We start from the raw sequence: 14,313 nt of genomic DNA on the forward strand, positions 1-14,313 counted from the left end.
AGCAGAATATAGGAAACCATTTAGATCTTGTGAGTATAACAGTAGTAAGACAGAAGCAGTATTTTTAAATATGCAAAATAAAATAAAATTTTAAAAAGAATTATGAGTCTGGTCCAAGTCTGTGAGATGAATTTGGGAGACTCAGTCAGGCAACCATATCATACTAAATTAATTATGACATGGTAAGGGCCTAAACTAGGCATCTTAATAGACTATGGTGAAAATGGAGAAGTAGGACTTACAAGTGAAAGACATCCTTAAGGAAGAATTAACAGGAATTAGCAATATGGGAGAAGAAGAAAAGGGGATTAGATATTACATTTACTGTCGTTGAAAATGTTCAAGCATAGGCTAGAAAACCACTGCATGAAGAGACCACCAAAAAGATACAAGCATCAACTGGGAGAACAAGGGAGACATGTCAATTAAAGGGCCTCAGAGAGTCCTTCAATTAAATATTGTGAATTTATAAAGTAGTTTTTAAAACTATCGCTAAATACAGGTGTTTATGAAAAGTTAATAGTTTAAGAAAGAAATGGAAAATTTTATTTAAGCCAACATGAGTATTATAACCCAAGAGACAGTCTCTCAGAGAGCTCTGACAACTGAAGTGGTAAAGCGGGAAGCCAGTGTATATGTGATTTTTGCCAAGCGGATACATGCAATCAAGCACACATCTTGGTGCAAGGTCACTGTTATTTGCAAGGAACGTACATCTTAGTTAATGGTTTTAGTGCTTTTCTAAGTATTGGGGACATGCAAGTTCATAAAATTTTCTCCTGGAAATAGCTAACTATCTGAGGGCCAGTTTTGTCAGTTTTCCCAGAGCGCAGAATGTCTCATCCTGATCTTCACCCTGAATTCCTTTCAGGGTGTATTGCAGGTCAGCAACAGCAGTGGCTAATGACTTGATTCTTGTAGAACTGGATGTTGGGCAACATTCTCTATTTTACAATCCCCTCCCTTTCAATCTTAATTTCAACCAAGTTTTGGGAGACATCTCATGACCAATTTGTCCCACTGTGCTAAGAATTCCCAGATCAGGGGAGGATTTCTTTGATAGGCCACTCCATGTGCTAGTCCTAGACTAAGCCCTATTACCAGTAGCCAAAAGCCTCTGGACTAGTCCGCTATGGTCCAGGAAATGGTTCCCTCTCATTTCTACCTCCCATATCTAGAATTACACTATTACAATCACTGATCTTATAGAACAATGTATTTGATCAATAGTTTCAAGTTGCCTAATCATCGTTAATTTTATTTGAGACTCAGTCACACATTTGGTAATGCAATAAACATCAATCTTGTGAAATAGACAGAATACAAGTAATATAGCTAGTAACATTAATATGGTCTAAAGTAAATATTTAAGCTAAGAACTTCTGTTAGGTGCAGCACAGTATTTCCCCAGGTCATCTGACCAGTCTGTTCTGCACCAATTGATATTTTTAAAGGAAATGACATATTGGCATTGTACATAAAATTCATCAAAGATGTCTGCACATACAAGGCGAGAGATGTGTCATCCTGACCCTTTATATGGTCGAGAAAAGAATGTTATCTTCTGAGGAGTTACATGGCTGGTGCCAGAAGTAGAAAAATCGCTCTTTAAGGTTGAGCATGTATTTCTGCCATTGGGGAGGTCTGGTGAAGACACAAGGCAGGTGCACAATGCACACTAGAGGGGAGGGAGGAGGCCAAAGGGCAAAGAAAATGGTTTATGTTTAAATTTTTCTTGTCTTGCCTTAAAATTTGGATTTTTATTTCATCATAGGCAACTGAGAGAATAATTGTAGTGCTACTAACTAAAACAAGCAAGTTGGGTGGAAGGAAGGGAGAGCTCATTTGGTAGAAGAAAGAGGAAAGAGAAAGTGAATAGTAGAAGGAGATCTTGGGTTGAAACAATGTGACAAAAATAAAGATAGAGACAATGTCAAATGGTGGGTAGAACACAAGCATAAAGGCACTGGAGGAACCAAAGGGAATGAGAACAGAGGAAGAATCAATGGAGCTATCAGTTCAACACACCTAATTGTAACCATAGAGAGTAGTTTTAGAAGGACAGGGGAAAGGAAAGCTAGGTGTCCAGGGATCTAAGAATTGTTGATAGGAAGGCAAGAGGACAGTTATTCCTTTGAGGAGTTTATAATGAAGATAAAAAAGAATTTGAACTAAATTTTATTCCTACTTATAAGTCATTAAATCAATTCAGTAAGTGTTTTAGTTCTTAAATGACATCATATTTAAAACTACTTTCATCAGCTTATCTCCATTCTACCCCTTATTTCTTTGGCCAAATTCTACCCGATCTTGAAAGTGTTCTTAGACTCTTTTCTTTATGCCCTCACACTTAGCTTAGACCAAAGAGACCTCTTTTATATATTCACAGTGTACATGGGCATAATTAAAATGGTTATTAATTGTCTTTGAATTTATCTGTTTAAAAATCTCTCCCACTAGATTGTAAGCTCACTATATTTACATCTCCAAATACAATGCATGTTATTTGATACTTAGTAAATATTCACAGATGACTGAAAATCCTTCTTGATTGTTCTTGAATTCCAAATAGCAATTATGTGTTGGCTGTGCTCTTATTTTTCCTGAGTACTCTCTACATTTAGACCAGTACTTCAGGTGACTGTATTTTGGGCTTCTTTGCAGGCCTTCACTTCCCAGTTTGTAAATTTTGAAGCTCTCAAGTCTTGGTCCAAGGTCCTTTTCCCTTTCTTTTATACTTTATTCCACTGCTTAAATTCAATCTATACGGTGATTACTAACAATTCATGCAAACATTTACTCAGCAACTATGTTTTGAGTGTCTACAGTGTGCAGAACATGGTTTCAGACACTGGAGATACAGCAGAAACCAAAATGGGCAAAAACTTTTGCCCTATGCAGCTTGCATTTTTAAGAGAGAGAAAGACAATAAGCAATATAAATAAAATGTAATACATGTTTAGTGGTGTTTCATGCTGTAGAAAAAGAGGATACAGAATGCTAAGGTGGTGGGAATGTTTTGTATTTTAAGGAAAATAATCAGAAAGACTCTCAATAAGATGACATTGAGTAAAGACATGAAAGAAGCGAAGGAATGAGACATGAGGAAACTAGAAGAATAGCATCCCTGGTAGAGGGAACAGTAAATGCAAAGACCTTCAGGTGAAAACATATCTGACCTTTGTTTAAGGAACAATGAAGTGGCCAATATGGCCAGAGCAAAGTGAGCCAGGGAGAAAAGAGTGTGAAATGAGATTAGAGAAGTGGAGGATAGTGATAGAATAAGGAAGAAAAGGCCAGATCATCATCAAATTATTATGTAAGGTAGATCTTGTATGCCACTGAAATTGGTGAGTGAGATAGGATGCCACTGGATCACACTGAGCTAAGTAATGACATAGCTCTCTATGTTTTAATAGGGTCTCTCTGAACAGGGGGTTGAAAATAAACTGAGGGAAGCTAGCTGTGGAATGTGGGAGATGTTTAGGTGGCTATTCCTATAATCTAAGCAGGAAATAATCTGACCAGTAGCAATAGAGGTAATGAGAAGTGATCAGGTTCTGGAGATATACACACACACATACATACATACATAAGAGTATGCGTGTACATTCATTAATATTTAATTTTTCATTTTGAAATAATTTTAGGCTTACAAAAAATAGAACAAAGAGTTCCCATATGCTCAGCTCCCTTAATATAATAACTTATATAAATATCCTATAATTATCAAACCAGAACATCAACATTATATAAATATTGGAAATATTCTATTAAAAAATAAGTCAGAATTTTTAAAACAACATAAAACTTCAATAAAATTTTTAAAGTGTCTACATACTTTGGTTATCTAATATTAAAATATAGAGGTAGAAATTATATATTTGTAAGACATAAATGAAAGAAAATTATTAACTCTAACTTCAAGCAATTGTCAAAACTATTGCATTTTCTTCCCAAATAGTAACTTTGATTCCAGTCTGACTTCAATTCATTCCACACATCAGTGTCAGAGCACCAGAACAGCTGTCAAATTAGCCTCAAATTCTTTTTATATTGTTAAGATTTTGGAAATATTTATTTGAGTGTTTGGTTAAAAAAATATTTAGTGAACATATAAAATCAAAATACTAATAGTGTAATGTGCTATATACACGTGCATTTTTCTAAAAGAATACTCGGTGCTGGGAAAACTGGACAGCTACAAATAAAAGAATGAAATTAGAACACTCCCTAACACCATACACAAAAATAAACTCAAAATGGATTAAAGACCTAAGTGTAAGGCCAGGCACTATAAAACTCTTAGAGGAAAACATAGGTAGAACACTCTATGACTTAGATCACAGCAAGATACTTTTTGACCCACCTCCTAGAAAAATGGAAATAAAAACAAAAATAAACAAATGGGACCTAATGAAACAAAAGCTTTTGCACAGCAAAATAAACCATAAACAAGAAGAAAAGACAACCCTCAGAATGGGAGAAAATATTTGCAAACCAAGCAACTGACAAAGGATTAATCTCCAAAATATACAAGCAGCTCATGCAGCTCAGTATCAAAAAAACAAACAACCCAATCCAAAAATGGGCAGAAGACCTAAATAGACATTTCTCCAAAGAAGATATACAGATTGCCAACAAACACATGAAAGGATGCTCAACATCACTAATCATTAGAGAAATGCAAATCAAAACTACAATGAGGTATCACCTCACACTGGTCAGAATGGCCATCATCAAAAAAATCTACAAACAATAAATGCTGGAGACGGTGTGGAGAAAAGGGAACCCTCTTGCACTGTTGGTGGGAATGTAAATTGATACAGCCACTATGGAGAACTATATGGAGGTTCCTTAAAAAACTAATAATAGAACTACCATACGACCCAGCAATCCCACTATTGGCCATATACCCTGAGAAAACCATAATTCAAAAAGAGTCATGTACCACAATGTTCATTGCAGCACTATTTACAATAACCAGGACAGGGAAGCAACCTAAGTGTCCATCGACAGATGAATGGATAAAGAAGATGCAGCACATATGTACAATAGAATATTACTCAGCCATAAAAAGAAACGAAATTGAGTTATTTGCAGTGAGGTGGATAGACCTAGAGTCTGTCATACAGAGTGAAGTAACTCAGAAAGAGAAAAACAAATACCGTATGCTACCACATCTATATGGAATCTAAAAAAAAAAACAGGTTCTGAAGAGCCTAGGGGCAGGACAGGAAAAAAGTCGCAGACGTAGAAAATAGTCTTGAGGACACGGGGATGGGGAAGTGTAAGCTGGGACAAAGTGAGAGAGTGGCATGGACATATATACACTACCAAACGTAAAATAGATAGCTAGTGGGAAGCAGCCGCATAGCACAAGGAGATCAGCTCGGTGCTTTTTGTCCACCTAGAGGAGTGGGATAGTAAGGGTGGGAGGGAGACGCAAGAGGGAGGGGATATGGGGATATATGTATACGTATAGCTGACTCACTTTGTTATACAGCAGAAACTAATACACCATTGTAAAGCAATTATACTCCAATAAAGATGTTGAAAATAAATAAATAAATAAATAAATAAATAAAAGAATACTCCCCAAAACAATCAGCTTTTACTACTTCTATGAACCTGATAAGAATTCCACAGAACAGTGTGGTTTCCAAATTAAAATCAAAGAATAGTTTTATATGTATGTTTCTAAGACACACTATTTGCCATCTCCATACCTGAGATTTCTCTGCCCTTTTCAGAGTTCTCTATCCTCTTAACCATTTAAGCCTCCTTGTTCAAACTTCCACCTTGATCATATCCATAATCCTTGTTCTCTATCAAATCTGTTTCTTCTTGCTGTATTCTGTTCTTTCTTTACTATTTGGCTGAAAACTCTACTCATTTGACTGTAATATCCAGCAAAGCATGGGCCATGTGTCTTGTTCACTCTTCTGCGGCCAATGTCTACCATGGTGCAATAGCACAAAGTAGATGCTCAATAAATATTTACTCAACAAAAGGATAAATGAATGCCACTTTCTTCAAGCCCAAACATTAACTAACACAAACTTTACTTAAGGAAAAGCTGCTCTCCATGGAACATAGCTTTATCAATTAAGTTGCAGCACCTTTCACTGTATGTACAGGGTATGCAGACGTGCCCATGGGTTTTATTTTAATCCTGCTATTTTTTAATTTGAGAAACAGCTCAAGAAAATACAAAAGAAGAGGTGGAAAGTCTCATTATGCCAAATATCTCTCATATCCTGAACTGAGAGTTTAGACTCAGAAGCAAATGCTAAATATAAATAAAATTTTATGGGTTTACATAGAAAAAAGCACTCATATGTGCACCATAATGCATTAGTACTTTTTGATGCTTCTCACAACAAAAAGTACTCATTAATGCATATTTGATGCTTTTATTTGGTAACACATAACAATATTGTCTAATTATTTAAAACTTATTTTAATTTCTTAGTTAATCTAAATACTAATTTTTTTTTTTAACTGGTGGGTGGAGTGCTTTAAAAATGTCATGTTTCTACACGCCCAGGCTCTGCACCTCCCATGTGGGACTCCAAGCCTGAGGTGAGGCCAAGGCCAGGACAGCAGTACCAAGGCCATGTGCATGAGACCCCTGCTGCTATCACCATAGTTGTGGTATCCAACATGCATCAGACGCTGGAGGACATGGACTTTGAGAGAAGAATCCAGTTGATAACCTTGAATGACAATGGCCACAATGCTCCATGTCATCCCAGCCATAATTGGCACTATGCTATATGCTACAGAGTGGAGCCAAGTGGTATGCCCAAACACACTGGGGTGTGACTGCCTCCACTGGGCCAACCGCAGTGGGCACACTGAAGTGGCACAGCTTCTGCTTTACCATGGGCTAACCTCTGGGCAGCATGCAGTTGCTGTGAAGTGTCAAGAGAATTTTCATTCCCTCTTTTGAAGCTCAGCCCAGCTCTGAAGTTTGTTTGGGATGAAAAGGAGACTTACTGCCGAGTAATAGTGACTGTTATCAACTGAATATTTGTGTCCCCCTCCAATTTATATATTAAGTCCTAGTCCCCAGTATGATAGTATTCAGAGATGGGACCTTTAGAAGATATTTAGGTTTACATGAGGTCACGAAGTTAGGACCCCCATGATGGGATTAGTGGCCTTATAAAAAAGACATCAGAAAGCATGCTCTCTTTCTCTCCCAATGTGCACAAAGAAGAGATCATGTGAGCATGCAAGAAGGCAGCCATATGGAAGCCAGGAATAGAGTTCTCACTAGGCACCTAAGTCAGCCAGCATCTTGATCTTGGACTTCCCAACTTCCAGAACTGTGAGAAATAAATTGCTGTTATTTAAGCCTCCCAGTCTGTGGCATTTTGTTATGGCAGCTGAGCTAAGAAAGTGACTGTTAAGACCTGCTTGCCTACTGGATTGCCACTCTCCCTTCTCACACTGCCTTTCAATGGTGCTCACCTGGATGTCCATGTCCCGCCCCATTGTCAGCTTCCAAATGCAGGGTAGAAAACTAAAGCTGAGAAAGAGTTGATCAGATTATCTACTCCTATTTTTTAAGAGGCCACAATAGAGGTAAGAGGCAGATCTTGGGGGGATGTGAAGTACAAGTGATCAAGCCTGGACAGATGACCAAATTCCAGGTTATTCATGTGAAGATGTCTACTCATATGGGAAGAAAAAGTGATAACCATCTCTCATTTTATAGACAAAAATAAATTTCTAGGGTAATAAGTACCCACATAGAAAAACCAAAAGTATGTAGATATTAGATGAAAATGTAAAAGATATGACGTAAATCAAAAGCCATGAAGAAAAACCTTGACAAACTTGAGTACATAAAAATTTTAAACTACAACAAAAAAGACAACTTAAACAAAATTTTTAAATAACAACTAAAGAAAAATACTGCTCTGTATTACAAAGGATTAGTATCCAGATTATGTTATATAAAGTTCCTATAAATCATTATAAAAACACACACACAAAATTTACAAATGAGCAAAGGATATGAACTGACCCTTCAGATGAAATAATACCAAAAAAAACCCCAAAACCCCCAAACAGACAAAAACAACAACAAAAACACTACCAACAAAAACAAAAAGAACCACACACACAAAAAGATGCTCACCCTTACTAATAATTAGGAAAATGCAAACTAAAACAATAAGCCAATAGCATTTTTTAGCCTTCAGTTCATTAATAATAATGACATTCTGATGGAATATCAAGTGCCAGCAAAGATTTGGTGCTCTTATGGACTTCTTACAATGTACCAAGCTCTCTTTCTAGTACTTTATATATATCAGCTCATTTAATTCTCATAAAAACCTTGTGGGTAGGTGTCATATTGTCATTTGCATTTTACAGTTGAACTGAGGGACTGGTTTAGTGACTTATACCAAGATCTCAAGGTTAGTAGGTGACTCTCAAGTCAACACTTTTAACCATTAGGCTATACTGCCTATAAATTGATAGCAATCTCTCTGGATGGCAGTTTGACTGTAATGAAAATTTTTTAAAGGACACACAAACTGCTGGGTCTTGAGTAGTCTGGGATCTGGAATTAAAAGACTTAGGTTGGAATCTGAACTCCACTAATTACTATACAAGTCAGTTTACATCTCTGGGTCCCAGAATTTTCATCGTTCAAATGGTTATATAACTTTCCCTATGTAAGCATGTTGTGAGAATTAAAATACATAATGTATATTAAAACATTTTTCAAACTGAAAACACTGTAAGATAGTCTCATCATTTTACTGCATTTTTGTTCTTTAGGGAAGCATCTCTTCTTGGTGCTTGAGTTTACTGAATAAAAATATTTTCATGGAAAACTAGTAGTCTTTCTCAAGTCTACGATCCCTGTAGTTAATTTTTTTTTTTTAATTTTGGAGTTGCTAATCATTAGTTGTTCAAAACTAAATACTAACATAAGAATTCACTGGGGACAGGAAGTGGCAGACAACAGGGAAAGAGACTCACAATGCTTTCCCTTCAGAATTTATTATTTCCTTGGGGTTACTTAACATGCACAAAGGCAAAAACATTTACAAAATAGTATAGCAACATGTAACAAAGTTAACATTAAAATATGCAAACTAAAGACAAAATTACAGTAAAGTTCTTGAAAGCAGAAGGTTATTTGGTGTCAGTTAAGACCTAATTCATAATTCTGGCTCTCTTTAGTTTCATTAAAACAGAAAACACATCACCTACAAGGAAGGGTTATCTTGAAGATTAAATTAATGTAAGTAAAATGCTTATTATACACAGTGTCACGCATAAAAGTAAGTGCCTGTGCTATTATTTCTAGCTGCAAAGAGTAGTCAGAAATAAAAGTAGAAAAATGAGCACTTTTCAGAAAATCAAACAGTGATTCAGTAAAATGTACTGTCAGAAAAGATTTTCTAGAAGAAATGTGCTTAAAACATGCTTTAAGAGAGAAAAAATAGAAATGATATTTTTCAAAATACTACTCTCATTTAGAATGGGAATCTTTACATGTTGGGACAAATGAAGCTGAGAATGTGGTGACAGCACCAGTAGCCAAAATTTAAATGTGAGAATAGGAATTTTGATGAATAATATATGAAAATAAAATTGTACTGCTCTAGCTATCCATTTACATCTAGATACCAGTGCATAAGCTGTTATAAAATTTGTCACACTTTCAAAAAAAGGATGGCAACCTCTCTGATTTAAAAAAAAAATCAGGACTTCCCTGGTGGCGCAGGGGTTAAGAATCCTCCTGCCAATTCAGGGGACACGGGTTCGAGCCCTGATCGGGGAAGATCCCACATGCCATGGAGGAACTAAGCCCATGTGCGACAACTACTGAGCCCTCGAGCCACAACTACTGAAGCCCGCGCGTCTAGAGCCCGTGCTCCACAACAAGAGAAGCCACTGCAATGAGAAGCCCGCACACTGCATTGAAGAATAACCCCTGCTCACCGCTACTAGAGAAAGCCTGCACGCAGCAACTAAGACCCAACGCAGGCAAAAAAAAAAAAAAAAAAAAAATCAGGTTTTAGAGAAAAAAGGCAACACTGATGCCTTCCACTATTAAACTGAAGTATTTGTATCTAAAGGTGAGGAAGCGAGCAAAATTTCAGAGGAAACAAATTCAAAGTTTCCTATTATTTTTTTGAATTCATTGACTTTTTTTTTTAGCAGTTTTAGGTTTACAGGAAAACTGAGTGGAAAGTACAGAGTTCCCATATACCTCCTCAACCCTCCCCAGATTCCTCTATCTTGTGATAGTGGGGTACATTTGTTACAATCAATGAGCCAGTATGGATACATTGTTATTAACTAAAGTCCAGAGTTTATATTAGGATTCATTCTCTGTATTGTACACTCTATGCATTTTGATAAATGTATAATGATGTGTATCCACGTTATAGTATCATACAGAGTAGTCTATCTGCCCTAAAAATCCCTTGCATTCCATGTGTTCATCTTCCCCTTCTTTCCCCTATATAAACCCCTGGCAATGACTAGTCTTTTACAACTGTCTCCATATTTTTGCCTTTTCCATTAAGTTGCCTTTTTTAAAGCAAAATATTTATGTCACACCTTGGCTGAGAAACCTATAAAATCAGCTACAAGAAACACTGAACTACTGGAAAATTACTTTATGAATAACAAAGGTAGATGTCACTTAACATCAATATCATCACAAAGAACAAGGGTATATAGTTGAATGAAATCATGGATGTGGAGAATATTGAGTGAAATTACTTATGTGCAGAATACAAAGCAAATATTGACATCTGTGTGGCACATATATGAGGGAGAAGGACTTGATAATTTTATTTTGTTACAGAAAATCTATGCCATTAGTGGAGAGATTTTCCTTTTGTTGTGGAAAGTCCTTCAACATCTTTATGATACAGGAGGTTTACCAGTGAAATAGAATGTTCAGTTTAGAACAGACATTTTTTTCTAATTTGAAATCTCAGACACAAAATTTTTCCCATTTTCAATGCCTTGGTTGACTCCCTTCAATTATTTATGTACATGTCTATTTGTCCTACTAGATTACAGATTATCTTTGAAGGGTTTATTTATTTTTACATTTCCCAGTGCTTAATACACTAGTAAGTGGACAACAGATGTCTGCTAAATAAACTTTTATGAACAAAACATGTATTAAAAATCTCCTTTTGCTCCCTTAACGTCTCATATATTCTCAATAAAACTGATGCACTTCTTTGTAAACATTAATTTTTAAAAAATCAAGACTTTTTCAAGATATTTTAAATAATAAATTTGAAATATATTCATGGTAAAAAAAAGAAAAAATATACATAAAACAATATAAAGGAAAATAATACTCCTTCCTCATCATCTCGATTTCCATTTCCCAGGTTATCTGATTTGTGCTTAGCCTTTCAGAAACTTGCTATGCATGTATATTTCTATTAATGTGTGAATGCATATATATTTAACAAGAAGTTAAATAGGATCTCTAGTTAGTAAGGCTCTAAAGCTGATAACCATAGATGAAAAGTATAAGTACTCCTTTGATCCAAAGAGATGTGCTATGCAGATTATGCTAAGATAGTTCTGTAGCCATCTCCCATTTCCAGCCTATATATGAGAAGGCTAGAGAAATTGGAAAGTGAGACTTTCTTTTAAGATCATTATTATTGTGTATACTTCTCCCTCATAACAACCCAGATAAGAATAGCATCAAGAAATATATTTATTCAGAATAAGAATGTCTGCTAGGAGGGGGACCTACATGTTATATAGTCTTTTTTCTCTTTCCTTCCCACTCTGCCTGTCTAGCTGTTTACTGAGCTGCAGAAACTTGCTGAACAAGTGCTGCAAGGCAGGAGTGGAACTTGGTGACAGAATATAGGAGAAGTCGACTGATGTCCACTGGAATTAATGTAGACAGAGGCAAGTGCTTAACTCTTACCTAGAACAATCCAATGAAGAGGATTTCTGCTTCTAGCTGTGCAGTATACTAGAGGTTCAGTGAACCCCTTGTGAAACAATACATCAAACATTCTGGATAAAAACATATAGATAAAATACCAAAGACATGATGCATGAAAGAAATTATTGAGAAGCTGGAATTCATTAAAATTAAAAACTTCTGCTCTGCAAAAGACTGTGTAAAGAGAATGATCAGACAAGCCACAGACCATGAGAAAATATTTGCAAAAGACACATCTGATAAAATACTGTTATCCAAAATATACAAAGGACCCTTAAAACTCAATGATAAGAAAACAAACAACCCAATTAAATATGGGCCAAAGATCCTTAACAGGCACATCACCAAAGAAGATATACAGGTGACAAATAAACATACGAAAAAATGCTTCACATCAATGTTATCAGGGTAATGCAAATTAAAACGAGATACGACTACATAATTCTTAGAATGCCAAAATCCAGAACACTGACGACACCAAATGCTAATGAGGATGTGGAGCAGCAGGAACTCTTGTACATTGCTCATGGGAATGCAAAGTGGTACAGACACTTTAGAAGACAGCTTGATGGTTTTTTACAAAACAATACTCTTACCATGCAATCCAGCAGTTATGCTCCTGTGTATTTAACTAAAAGAACTGAAAACTTATGTGCACGCAAATATCTGCATGCAGATGTTTATAGCAGCTTTGTTCATAATTGCCAAAACTTGGAAACAACTAAGATGTCTTTCAGTAGGTGTATGCATAAATAACTGTGGTATATCCAGATGACGGAATATTATTCAGTGCTAAAAAGAAGTGAGCTATCAAGCCATGAAAAGAGATGGAGGAAACTTAAATTCATATCACTAAATACAAGAAACCAATTTGAAAAGGCTGCATACTCTATGATTCCAACTATGTGACATTCTGGAAAAGGCAACAGCATGGAGATGGTGAAAAGATCAGTGGTATGCGTGTGTGTGGTGAGGGGGTGGAGGATGGAGAGGGAGGATGAATAGGAGAAACACAGAGAATTTTAGGGCAGTGAATTTATTCTGTATGATACTATAATGATAGATATATGTCATTACACTTTTTATATGTTATACATTATATATTTTACATTATTTGTTTGTTCAAACCCATAGAACGTACAACACCAAGAGTGAACCCTAATGTAAATCATGGACCTTAGGAGATTATGATGTGTAGGTTCATCAACTGTAACAAATGTACCACTCTGGTGAGGGAGACCATGCACGTATGGAAGCAGGGAGTATATGGGAAATCTCTGTACCTTCCTCTTAATTTACTTGTGAATCTAAAGGTGCTCTTAAAAAATAGTATTTTTTTATATAACATATATAAAATAAAAAATTTAAATGCATGACTGAGCTGAGGCCAGAAACAACAAAAATGTATAAGTCTATGGCAGTAAAAGAGAACTGGAGATGGCATTTAACCTGGCACTATCTACCTATCAGTGTGGACGGAATCTGGGTTTTAATAAATCACCTGGATCATGAACAAGAGACAAAGTCTGGGGTCTGAGTATGTATAGTGAGATATCAGAGAGAAGAAAACTCGCATGAGACCAAGATCTGCAAAGAGTGATACCCTCACTGAGTAAACTGGGGAAAACCCCACCACACAACATAAGATTGTGACCATATGACCATGTTTTGTTTTTGGATCTAGATAGAAGATACCTACCCTGAAATTTCCTAATCGTAAGCCTGAGACCTACCTGTATGGCCCATAAAACTCCAAGTCAACAATTTAAAGAGTCAGATATGCAAGGACTGCAGTTACAGAAATTATGAGAAACAGAATACAAAATAACTATGTTTATACTTCAATAACTATGATATACTTCAAGAAATAGTAAATGGAAATGAAAATAAGAGGACATAAAAGAAGATTATTGAAACTGGCTAATCAGATTTAAAAATGAACCAAATAGAAGCTCTAGAAATCTAAATATTAATAAGTAAAATTAAAACCTCAATAGATCAGTAAATTATACCTAGCTGAAGAAAGAAGGATGGACCTTGAAAATAAATCTAAAAAAAGAATACAACTATAGCTCAGAGAGACAAAGGATGAAATAAAGTTAAAGAGATCTTAAAAGCTATGAAGGATAAAGTGAAAAGGCCTTTTATATGCTTCATTCTAGGTCCCAGAATGATTAAAGAGAATGAGAAAGTTATGGATTGACTTTTATTTATCTTGCTTATGATCTTTTGGCTCCCTGAATCTGAAAATGTATGTCTTTCAATAATTCATGAAAATTATCAGTTTTTCATCTTTTTAAATATTGCCTATGTTGGTAGTAAATTTTTTCAGGTTTTATTTG

This window comes from Balaenoptera borealis, assembly GCF_965194805.1.
Source record: "Balaenoptera borealis genome assembly, chromosome: 13".
Lineage (NCBI taxonomy): Eukaryota > Metazoa > Chordata > Mammalia > Artiodactyla > Balaenopteridae > Balaenoptera > Balaenoptera borealis.